We start from the raw sequence: 10,802 nt of genomic DNA, 5'->3' as shown, positions 1-10,802 counted from the left end.
TACTTTCCTCCAAAAGCTGCCGTTGCATAAACATACGTTTCAAAGAAGCATTATCCTAACTACATCTCCAGCAGTGTGTTGTTCTACACTGTCTGTTTATGTCCAAACATGTTGTTGTTGTTGTTTAGTTGTTTAGTTGTGTCCGTCTCTTCGTGACCCCATGGACCAGAGCACGCCAGGCACTCCTGTCTTCCACTGCCTCCCGCAGTTTGGTCAAACTCATGCTGGTAGCTTCGAGAACACAATCCAACCATCTCGTCCTCTGTCCTCCCCTTCTCCTTGTGCCCTCCATCTTTCCCAACATCAGGGTCTTTTCCAGGAAGTCTTCTCTTCTCATGAGGTGGCCAAAGTATTGGAGCTTCAGCTTCAGGATCTGTCCTTCCAGTGAGCACTCAGGGCTGAGTTCCTTAAGAATGGATAGGTTTGATCTTCTTGCAGTTCATGGGACTCTCAAGAGTCTCATCCAGCACCATAATTCAAAAGCATACATTCTTCGGCGATCAGCCTTCTTTATGGTCCAGCTCTCACTTCCATACATCACTACTGGGAAAACCATAGCTTTAACTATACGGACCTTTGTTGGCAAGGTGATGTCTCTGCTTTTTAATATGCTGTCTAGGTTTGTCATTGTCTAAACATAGCAGAGTCTAATAAATTCTTAATATTAATTTTTGTTGTATAAGATGTAGTTTGTAATCTAACAACACCAAAGTTAAAACATTGTCCCACTGAATAGGTAAAATATTCAGTTCTTTATTCATTTCACAGATTCTGTACATTGAAATCAGGTACAATTGTACCTTGGATCCCGAACGCCTTTGTACTTGGACGTTTTGGCTCCCCAATGCCGCAAACACAGAAGTGAGTGTTCCAATTTGCAAACGTTCTTTGGAACTGGAACGTCCAATGGTACTTCCACGGCTTCCAATTGGCTGCAGGAGCTTCCTTAATTGTTTAGCTACTGAATCTGATAGGGACTTAATGAGCTTGGGCCTATTCCTGTCTTGATGTACCTGCAAACAAGGGTTTCCCAGACTTGGGTCTCCAGCAGTTGTTGGACTACAACTCCCATCATCCCTAGCTAGCAGGACCAGTGGTCAGGGATCATGGGAGATGTAGTCCCAAAAAACAGCTGGCAGCCCAAGTTTGAAAACCCTGCTCCAAACCATCACCAATTTCAATTTCTTCTCTGGTAGGTCCTGTCTGAGGAGCTATTAACCCAACAGTGTACCAGTTATGGCATTCAAGCCAGAAACCTCCTTCCCCAAGGCTAACAATTCCCTCTGATGTTTGTTTTGTCAAGAGACATTGGTCGCACAAAAGTTCACACAGTGAGGGAGTTTCAGTCTCTGTTGTACCTGTTCTGTCCACTGTACCTTCCACAGCTACCTTAGTGTGTTCTGAGATCTGAAACTAGAGTGCTTCCTCCTCTGGCGCAGAATAAGTGTCGGAGGGGAGGGCATGGAATCAATTTTGCAGTTCATTTTGCAGTTCCAGTGACACAGCATGGCTCCTGACAGACCTGCCTGTGCATGTCATGTTCCCCCAAAGGTTCTCCTCCTCCAATGGGAGAGCCAGTGTGGTGTAGTGGTTAAGAGCGATAGACTCGTAATCTGGTGAACCGGGTTCGCGTCTCCTCTCCTCCACATGCAGCTGCTTGGTGACCTTGAGCTAGTCACACTTCTCTGAAGTCTCTCAGCCCCACTCACCTCACAGAGTGTTTGTTGTGGGGGAGGAAGGGAAAGGAGAATGTTAGCCGCTTTGAGACTCCTTCGGGTAGTGATAAAGCGGGATATCAAATCCAAACTCTTCTTCTTCTTCTTCTCCCTCCACCATAGCAGCACCCCACTCGTGTTGCTGTTCCAGCACAGTCCACTCTGCACAATCGAGAAATTCCTCAACTTGCCTTAGAGCTCAAAATGTGGCCACGCAGGCCTCAAGTTGCTGTACCTTCTCTTCCAGCAAGGCAACCAGTTTGCAGTTGCTATGGTTGTACTTTTGCATGTTCTCAAGCTGGATGACAAACACGGCACAGGTGTTGCAAGTCACTGCAGCAGCAGCTCCCTCGCCCTCCATATCTCTTGGTCCTATGCACACTGTGAGGACACAGCTATACAGCTGCAAATAACATGTTTAAAGTGTGTTTTTAGTGCAATATACAATGTGATGGTGTTGATGGGCCTTATGGAAAATTCAATGTATTTTAAAAAACGCTTTAAAAAGGCATTTTCAGAACGTTGGTTTTTTTAATGTGTATAGATTCCACCTGAGACAGCACTCTGGGCCTCCTCCACTAAGCGCCCTTGCAAACGTCCTTGTTTATGAGTCCTGTTCACAAGCTCCTCCCCCTCTGACCATGTGCTCTAGCAGAGCATGCAGCCACTCCCACAAACTGTCAATCAAGTCTCCAAACAGCTCAGACAAGCTACCAGCCTTAATCCAAAAGACACACACTCACTCTCTTCATTCTTGCCCACAGGTCCCTTGCAAATGCCCATGCTTACAAGTGCCGTTCACAAATGATCAGTTGCATTCATATATGTGTATATCTAGCCTGAGGAGTTTGCAATTCTATTCTGACAGTGGGGAAAACATCGAAGACAGAAAATTAATGTCTGTTGTGGATAAAGGTTAAAGAGGTTAAGCCAAAAGCTTGCACCATGGCAGTTTAAGTGAGCCAGTAACAATTGCTGCACCACTCAAGTTCTGAGTCCAATAGGCTTCCACAAAAGTCTTTCCTGGGTGGTGCCCTTAGTCATCTTTCAACAGAAATTGAATAATGTCGAGTACAGCATGTTGACAGGCTTGTTTTCTGCCTTGACCTCAGTGACCAAAATTGCATCTATATGTCCTTTACAAATGATGGGTGACGTCCTGGAAATCTGCAGAGATGTGGATATTTCCAACTATAGCACCTATTAAACTGGATATAACTCTGATTTGCCATTCCCCCAGGAAAATACAGTTTTAATATGGATAGGACTTAAAGATAATAATAATAGAATCCTGTCTTTATCTTACCATGTCATTATCTTGCGGGGAAACCACATGTGTAAGGGAGTTACAGCAGTCACATTAAAAAACAACAATAACTAAAGTTTTGGGAAGATGCAGTTGTGAATGGAGCAGCTTCTGATGGGTGGAGAGAGAGGCAGCAGGATTCTTTGCCTTTCCCCTTCCAACTACTTTTTCTGCTCCATCTATCCCCAACTACATTCTCTCCTGGTTGGATTGCAGGGCAGGTTCATGAGAATAAGCCTTGCTCAGAGTTTTGATCTTGCCGTTCCCTTTGTCAAACAAGAAAACACTAATCATGGTTTGATGTACCTTAATGGCTTAAGATCTCTTCTCCAAAGAAGCCAAAAGTTTAGGAATATGAGCAGTTCCATTGAATTTTGTGGTGCTTTACATGGAGAAAGTTCCAACTTCACATCTTCATTTATAGGGCCGGATTTTTACTTTGGGGAACATGGCAACCCTATGAATGGGGATTCAAACCCTGCTCTCCCAGTTCCTCGTCCAACACTCTAACCTTTGCTATACACTGGCTAGTTGCTCATATTGCCTTCTTTTGGGTTACAGGTAGGTAGCCGTGTTGGTCTGCCGTAGTCAGGGAAAAAAATCCTTCCAGTAGCACCTTAAAGGCAAAGGTAAAGGGACCCCTGACTATTAGGTCCAGTCGTGGCTGACTCTGGGGTTGCGGCGCTCATCTCGCTTTATTGGCCGAGGGAGCCGGCCAGCATGACTAAGCCACTTCTGGCGAACCAGAGCAGTGCACGGAAATGCTGTTTACCTTCCCGCTGGAGTGGTACCTATTTATCTACTTGCACTTTGACGTGCTTTCAAACTGCGAGGTTGGCAGGAGCAGGGACTGAGCAACAGGAGCTCACTCTGTCACAGGGATTCGAACCGCCGACCTTCTGATCGGCAAGTCCTAGGCTCTGTGGTTCACCCATGTCTTTTTCCTGTAAGACCAATTGCAGTCGTTAACAGTCGTCAACAGGTTTACCATACCTATCAGCCAATCACCCATTCCCACCACCCTTCTGAGTAATACCCCTCCCCACCCTCTCACTATATATAAGGGTCTGGTGACTTCTATTTCAGTGTATTTGAAGAAGTGTGCATGCACACGGAAGTTCATACCAAGTTGGTCTCTGAGGTGCTACTAGAAGGAATTTTTTGATTTTGTTTTGACTTCTTTTGAGTGACTGTTTGCTGTTGGAATACTGGATAAATCTGATTGCATAGCTATTTTGGTATTATGGACACACAGCAAGCAAAAAATGGTCCTGCTCCTGTTCCTACGGTCATTTTAAACTAGGCAGTTTCTTGCACCAACTTCACTAGCCTATGGTAGGGAATACATTTATGAAATGGGATGTCTTTGTCACGCTTAGTATTGCAGTATTTGCCACGGTGGGTGGTGTTCAAGTGAAGAGTCGTTTTCAGAAAAAGGGACATTATTCTTTCACTTGTTGCTAAACAGTCAGTGGTGGAACTGTGTACTCTAATTCAGGAAATGATACGCTCCTTTGAAATCTAGGCACAGAATCTTGCTTTGTCACAAAACCCGTGATTTTCTCATCAACAAGAAGAACGGATTGGTGAGTATTCATATTTCTATTATTATGTGTTATCGATACACAGCTCATAAATAAACTTTATTTGGAGTAAAAAACTTACTTGGACTAGGAGGAGACTTGACTATTTATTTTTTTAAAATCACAATTTCATGCCCTGCTCTGGAAAGTACCGATATTATCTATGTCTCAAAGAGAGCATGTATAGAATCAGTAAGAAGCGACCTCAGCATAGTTCGCAGAAAATGGGCTTATTGATTAGGTCCTTATATAATGCAACTTATATTTTAAACCAATACAGTTCTGGTGGAATAAGTTGGGCTTCATTTGCTTTGTATATATAAAACAGTATTATGCCACTTTAAAGAGTCATGGCTACCCCCAAAGTACCCTGGAAACTGTAATTTGTTAAAGGTGCTGACAGTTGTTAGAAGGCTCGTGTTCTCCTGACAGTGCTATAGTTTCCAGAGATCCCTCTCACAGAGCTACAATTCCTGGAGTGGTTTAATAATCAATTCCTCTTCCCAGGGTTTTCTGGAACCTATAGCACTGTCAGGGGAACAGGGGGTCTCATAACAACTGTCAGCATCCTTAAAAAACTACCATTACCAGGATTCCTATTGTTGTTGCTGCTGCTGCTATAGCACCCTTCATCTGAAGATCACAGAGAGTGGTTTATAGCATAAAGTATTTAAAGCAGTACGATACTTCTTTAAATGTATAGTGCAGAAGCAGCCTTGCTTTAAATTTATCACATTTATAGCCATTCGGTGACTTTGAAGGGAGTATTATAAGATCAAGTGCATATCAAAACCACAGTTCTAAACACAGTTACTTGTTGGAAGTGTGTGCTGTTCATTTCATGCTGCTAAAGTGTCGCAGAAATTCATCTTCATTCTCAACTTCTCCACATCCCTTAATTTTGTTGCGCTGTGAGCTCTCCCACTCAAGACAGCACAAAGAGAGAGAATCATCCTGGTGATCTGGAGAAGGAAGGGACCTACAGTGAAGGTTTTTGACAATGGTCCTGCCCTTTGCTTGCCAAGATTAGGATACTGTGGAGATGGCTTCAGGGCAGAAGCTGGTGTGGTGAAAAAAGAAATTGGAGGTTGCTGAACTGGGAGACACAAGCAAGGGTGTTCAAGGGTTAGGCAAGGTTAGGTCCCAAGTGCTCTATGAAAAAGGGTGTTCAAGGGTTAGGCAAGGGTTAGGTCCCAAGTGCCGTATGAGAAAGAGAAGCGGTGAGGAACTTCCCATCTTCAGTCGCAGCTACTCTCACCAACTGACTGGGCCCCTTCCCCCTGTGAGGAAGACTAGGAGGAACATCAGTCCTGTGATGAAACTGTGAGAAAAAGTTTGCAAATTCCAGCTAGCTCCCAGAAGACCACACCCTGTAAGACTAATAGCTTCTGGCTTTGTTACCGCCACTTCCTGGAAGGTTGGGTTGCCACACAATTTCTCAGGGACCAAGAAGCCCTGTCCTGTTTTTCTGAAATATGCACAACCCATTTATATCCAAGCTGATCATTCCAAGAATCATGTAACATCAAGAATTCAGTTTCTTAATCTACTTGTTTTGTTATTCCTTTCCCATCCCTCTTTCCTTTCATATTGTGCCTTCTTAGATTTTAAGCTTGAAGGCAGAACAGTGTTATTTTTATTCACCCATAAGCTACACTGGGATCCTATCTGGCTCAAAACAGGGGTATAAGTCTTCTGAATCAATCAGGATACCCTTTGTGTCCCGCCAACAACACTTCACCACCCTTGACTAGTTCATCATAATGAGTTATTAAGATAACAGATTGCATTGAACCAACATGTTGAGTCTTTGTTGATGAGACTGCAAGCTCCGGAGCAGTTTCTCTTACCCATTTTTGGAACTGTAGGTACAATTCACTACATTTCTGCAATAGTTTGAATTGTTTTTTTTAAAAGTTCTCACTAAAATTATCAAACACCTTAGTCCTTCTTTCTTTTATTACACACGTTCTGCATGCAATTTGACCTAATATACACATATTTGCAAGGAATTTTGCTTAATACAAGGCATTTTGTGTATTGTTGTCAATAATATCTGGATTTCTATGCACACTGTCTCCTAACATGTGCCCACATCTCTTGACTGAAGAACTGCAGTGCAAAATGTGGGACAGTGTTCATTTTGAAGGAGACCTGTGTTTCAGTTCATGCATTATTTTGAGAAGTCTGAATCAAGGCGGTTTGCAAACCAATTCCCATACCCACGCCCACTGTGCCTGGTGGGTGGCAAACCTCAGGGTCTTGTGTTTTCCATCAATTTTGGAACCTGGAATATAAACTATTACAGCTTGGAATCTAGCATGCTACAAGCATAGCCAAAATATCTCCGACAAACACAAGCAGGTTTAAATCTCATCAAGTTTGCAGAAGTTGCAGATTGAAGAGATCTTTGATAATATTATTGGCTGGTTAGAGTCAACTGCTTGTGGCTCTTATTTCTGGGAGGAAAGCCCCGAGACCTTCATCCTGAAATGCAAATATTTGTTAACTTAAGATAAAAACAGAAAGGAAGGCCTATTTTTAAGTTCTTTTTGCATGAACATTTGAATGGAAAGGGTGTGGTCTGCTGTGTACCCATCTGCCTCACTGGAAAGGGCGTATTGTTGTTGTTTTGCTATAGCTAGCCAAGGACTAATAGGGTGAGTGCTTCACTTGTATGTGTAGGGGATCTGAATTCAAAGTCCTGTTGAACCAGAAATACTATTTTCTGGGCTAAGAGTGGATTTTAAGACTGGAACCCTAGGTTGCGCTGCAAGCATGGAACTCCCAGATCTGTGTTTGCCGCCAGGTGTTGATTTGAAAATGTGGGAGAAGTACAGAGGAAAAGGAAGGAATTGACCGATGGATGTGCCCCATCAACACACGCTGATCACACATACACTCACCACATGTGCATATTCACCACACACGGAGCACACACAAACAAGCAGAGAACTCACATATTGTCACACAGCCATAGACAGCCACGAACACACACAAAAGCAAAACAAAACAGGAAGAAACCATTCAGTGATGGGGTGATGCTGATATTGCTTTTTTTCCCTTTGCACAAATCTTTCACTTTGGGAGATAAAGAATCTTGTGTATTAAAGATAATCTGTGCTCATTACAGTATCGCTATACGCGATCTTGCTTTAAATCCTGTTTGCTCTTGCGAAACCTTTGGGGCCTTCATACAGCTTCATTTCCTATCAGTGCAAATCCTATACCTTTAGGGTGAGAACCTGCAACTTGTCGTCCCACAGATGTTCAGGGTGGAGGGAGTTGCCCCACGTTGGTGGTGCTATAGAACGAGTGCCCTTTCAGACAGCAGTAATAGGGTAACATTGGGGAAGCATCGGGGGGGGGGGGGAATGAATGAAGTACACTGATGTGTTGACAGTCCACCACGGATGCACTATTACTGTGCCAATGACACGTTGCAGAATTCATCCACAAAACCACCAGTCTGGAGCTGCCCAATGCTGTGAGGGTTAGCAGGCCACTTTGTCTGGCTCAGCGGGCTGGATCTGGCTTGCCGAACACAGTCTACGCATTCCTGTCCTACACCCAGACTTGGACCAAAGTCTCCCCTTCCCTGCCATTCCACGGAAACTGCTGGATGTACATGAAGGACTTACAGCCAGCCTGTTTTTAGAACTCCTGCTCCTCCTATTGACACCAACTTTTCATCATTTCTTACAGTTGGCGGCAGAGAAAACAGAATCAGCATCATTGAGCATTTCCCGAACAGCTGCTCTAAGATTTGCACAGCTCACGACAGTGATTTGGAATTGCAAGGGAAATAAACTGACTGTTTCAATAGTCAGGAGAGGTTTGGGTAATCAAAGTCCTTGAATTCTCACCTCCTGTGCTGGATTTTACCAATTGCAGGGTAAGTGATACTAACATTTTACTCAGAAGCTACATGCCTTGGCTCTCACAAAAGCCAGATACCATGATACAGAACTCTGAATGAATGAAGGAAACAGGTCCCAAATCTAGAGACACTTTTCCAGGAGGAAGCCCAGCATTGAATTCAATGGGACTTAGGGACACATATTGGTTTACCCAGTCCTATAGACACCCAACTTTTTATCATTTCTTACAGTTGGTGGCCGAAAAAACAGAACGATACTAACATTTTACCTATATTGCATTATCGTGTTTTTAATATTCTGTAGGGAGCCGCCCAGAGTGGGATATAAATAAATAAATTAGTAGTAGTAGTAGTTACATGCCTTGCCTACCACAAAAGCCAGATACCACTATACAGAACTCCGAGTGAATGAAGGAAACAGGTCCCAACCCTATAGATATTTATCCAGGAGAAAGCCCAGCACTGAATTCAAATTTCCAGTGTTATATCTCCCATGCCATATGGCAGAAATGAAGCTCCGTAGTAGGCCATTTGCTTTAGAGGTTTCCATCCCTGAACACTTCAGATAGAAAAGACTCCTGCCTGAATCCTTTGAGAGCTCTTACGGTTGGATAGACCAATGATCTAATTAAGTATAGGGCAGTTTCCTGGGTAACAGTGAAGACATTCAGGGGGAGAAGCTGGTCAGACAGACATGTAGAGGATTTTATGCCAATATCTTAACATGAGTTTATTCTCCATATTTTGCCACTGCTTTACTCTTTATTGTTTGCATTTAGCCTGCCGGACAATACAGTGGTACCTCGGGTTACATACACTTCAGGTTACAGACTCCGCTAACCCAGAAATAGTACCTCAGGTTAAGAACTTTGCTTCAGAATGAGAACAGAAATCGCACAGCGGCAGTGCAGCAACAGGAGGCCCCATTAGCTAAAGTGGTGCTTCAGGTTAAGAACAGTTTCAGGTTAAGAACAGACCTCCGGAACGAATTAAGTAAGTAACCAGAGGTACCACTGTATACCGATCCTCATCAACGGACTATATATTTAGCATTATAACTGATTAAAATACTTGGTTTAATTGTCATTGTTGTTTCTTATTTCATGTATATAGATTCTTCATATTCAGTGACAGAGAAGATGGATGATTATTCCACGATGCCAGATTATGGGATAACGACAACTTTTGACTATGCGAGTATAGAACAGCCAGTCACTGACAAAAATGTGAAAAGATTCACCTCTTACTTTTTGCCACCGCTTTACTCTTTGGTGTTCATATTTGGCCTGCTGGGCAACTCACTGGTTGTGCTGATCCTTATCAGATATAAGAAGCTCAAGAGCATGACCGATATCTACCTGCTCAATTTAGCCATCTCGGACTTGCTTTTCATCATCTCACTCCCATTTTGGGCTCATTATGCAACCCATGAGTGGTTTGTATTTGGAGATACAATGTGCAAAATTCTCTCTGGGGTCTATTGTGTAGGCTTTTACAGCGGAAGTTTTTTTATCATCCTTTTGACTATCGATAGATACCTGGCCATCGTCCACGCAGTGTTCGCATTAAAAGCCAGGACGATCACCTATGGCACCGTCACAAGCGTCGTCACTTGGGTGGTGGTCTTATTAGCCTCTGTGCCAGAATTTGTATTTCACTATGTTCAAAAGGCAAATGAGACATACGAATGTATCATTCATTATCCCTCAGAAAATGAAAAAGTATGGAAGCAATTCCTAACTTTAATGAAGTTCATTTTGGGCCTAGCCATTCCTACAGTCATTATTATCTTCTGTTACCTGCGGATTATCATGATTTTGATTAAGGGTAGAAATCAGAGAAAGCAGAAGGCTTTCAAGCTTATTGCTGTGATCATGGTTGTTTTTTTCCTCTTCTGGATGCCATACAACATTGCCCTCTTGCTGCGGACCTTTCAAGATTCATTTTTTTCATTTAACTCAGAGAATAATATTGAGGGCAAGGTAGCTTTCGGTGTTGAAGTCACAAGAGTAATTGCTCTGATTCACTGTTGCATCAACCCTGTGATTTATGCCTTTCTGGGTGAAAAATTTCGGAAATATACCTCTATATTTTTCCAAAAGTGCTTGTTAGCTCCTCTCTGTAGGCTCTGCCCAGGTCACAATTATCCTATTTTGGAACGGTCTACTTCCTCCTATATAAGTTCAACAGAACATGAAATTTCTATTGGTTTGTGAAGTGGTTTCCAGTTGTCTTTGTCCATCTTTTCTTTCTAAACACTTGGTTAGGGTTGCCATATGCCCGGGATTTCCAGGACATAGCCAGAAGATAATAATAAT

The 10,802-nt window shown here is 43.0% G+C and overlaps 1 pseudogene across 4 annotated transcripts; it reads left to right on the top strand.

Moving 5' to 3' along the window:
• Nucleotides 1–4,198: 4,198 nt before the first annotated feature.
• LOC309325635 (C-C chemokine receptor type 5 pseudogene) lies at nt 4,199–10,802 on the top strand (annotated as a pseudogene). 4 transcript variants are annotated; one of them, XR_014161571.1, is made up of 4 exons: nt 4,199–4,607; nt 8,310–8,499; nt 9,264–9,477; nt 9,598–10,802. The product of XR_014161571.1 is annotated as a C-C chemokine receptor type 5 pseudogene (transcript). The 4 variants fall into 4 exon arrangements; XR_014161572.1 differs by lacking the exon at nt 9,264–9,477 and having other exon boundaries at nt 4,200–4,607; nt 9,619–10,802; XR_014161573.1 differs by lacking the exon at nt 9,264–9,477 and having other exon boundaries at nt 4,200–4,607.

The sequence above is a fragment of the Podarcis erhardii genome (assembly GCF_964252035.2).
Source record: "Podarcis erhardii genome assembly, chromosome: 12".
Classification (NCBI taxonomy): Eukaryota; Metazoa; Chordata; class Lepidosauria; order Squamata; family Lacertidae; genus Podarcis; species Podarcis erhardii.
The sequence above is the reverse complement of the archived record's forward strand: the minus strand, read 5'-3'. Positions and strand labels throughout refer to the sequence as shown.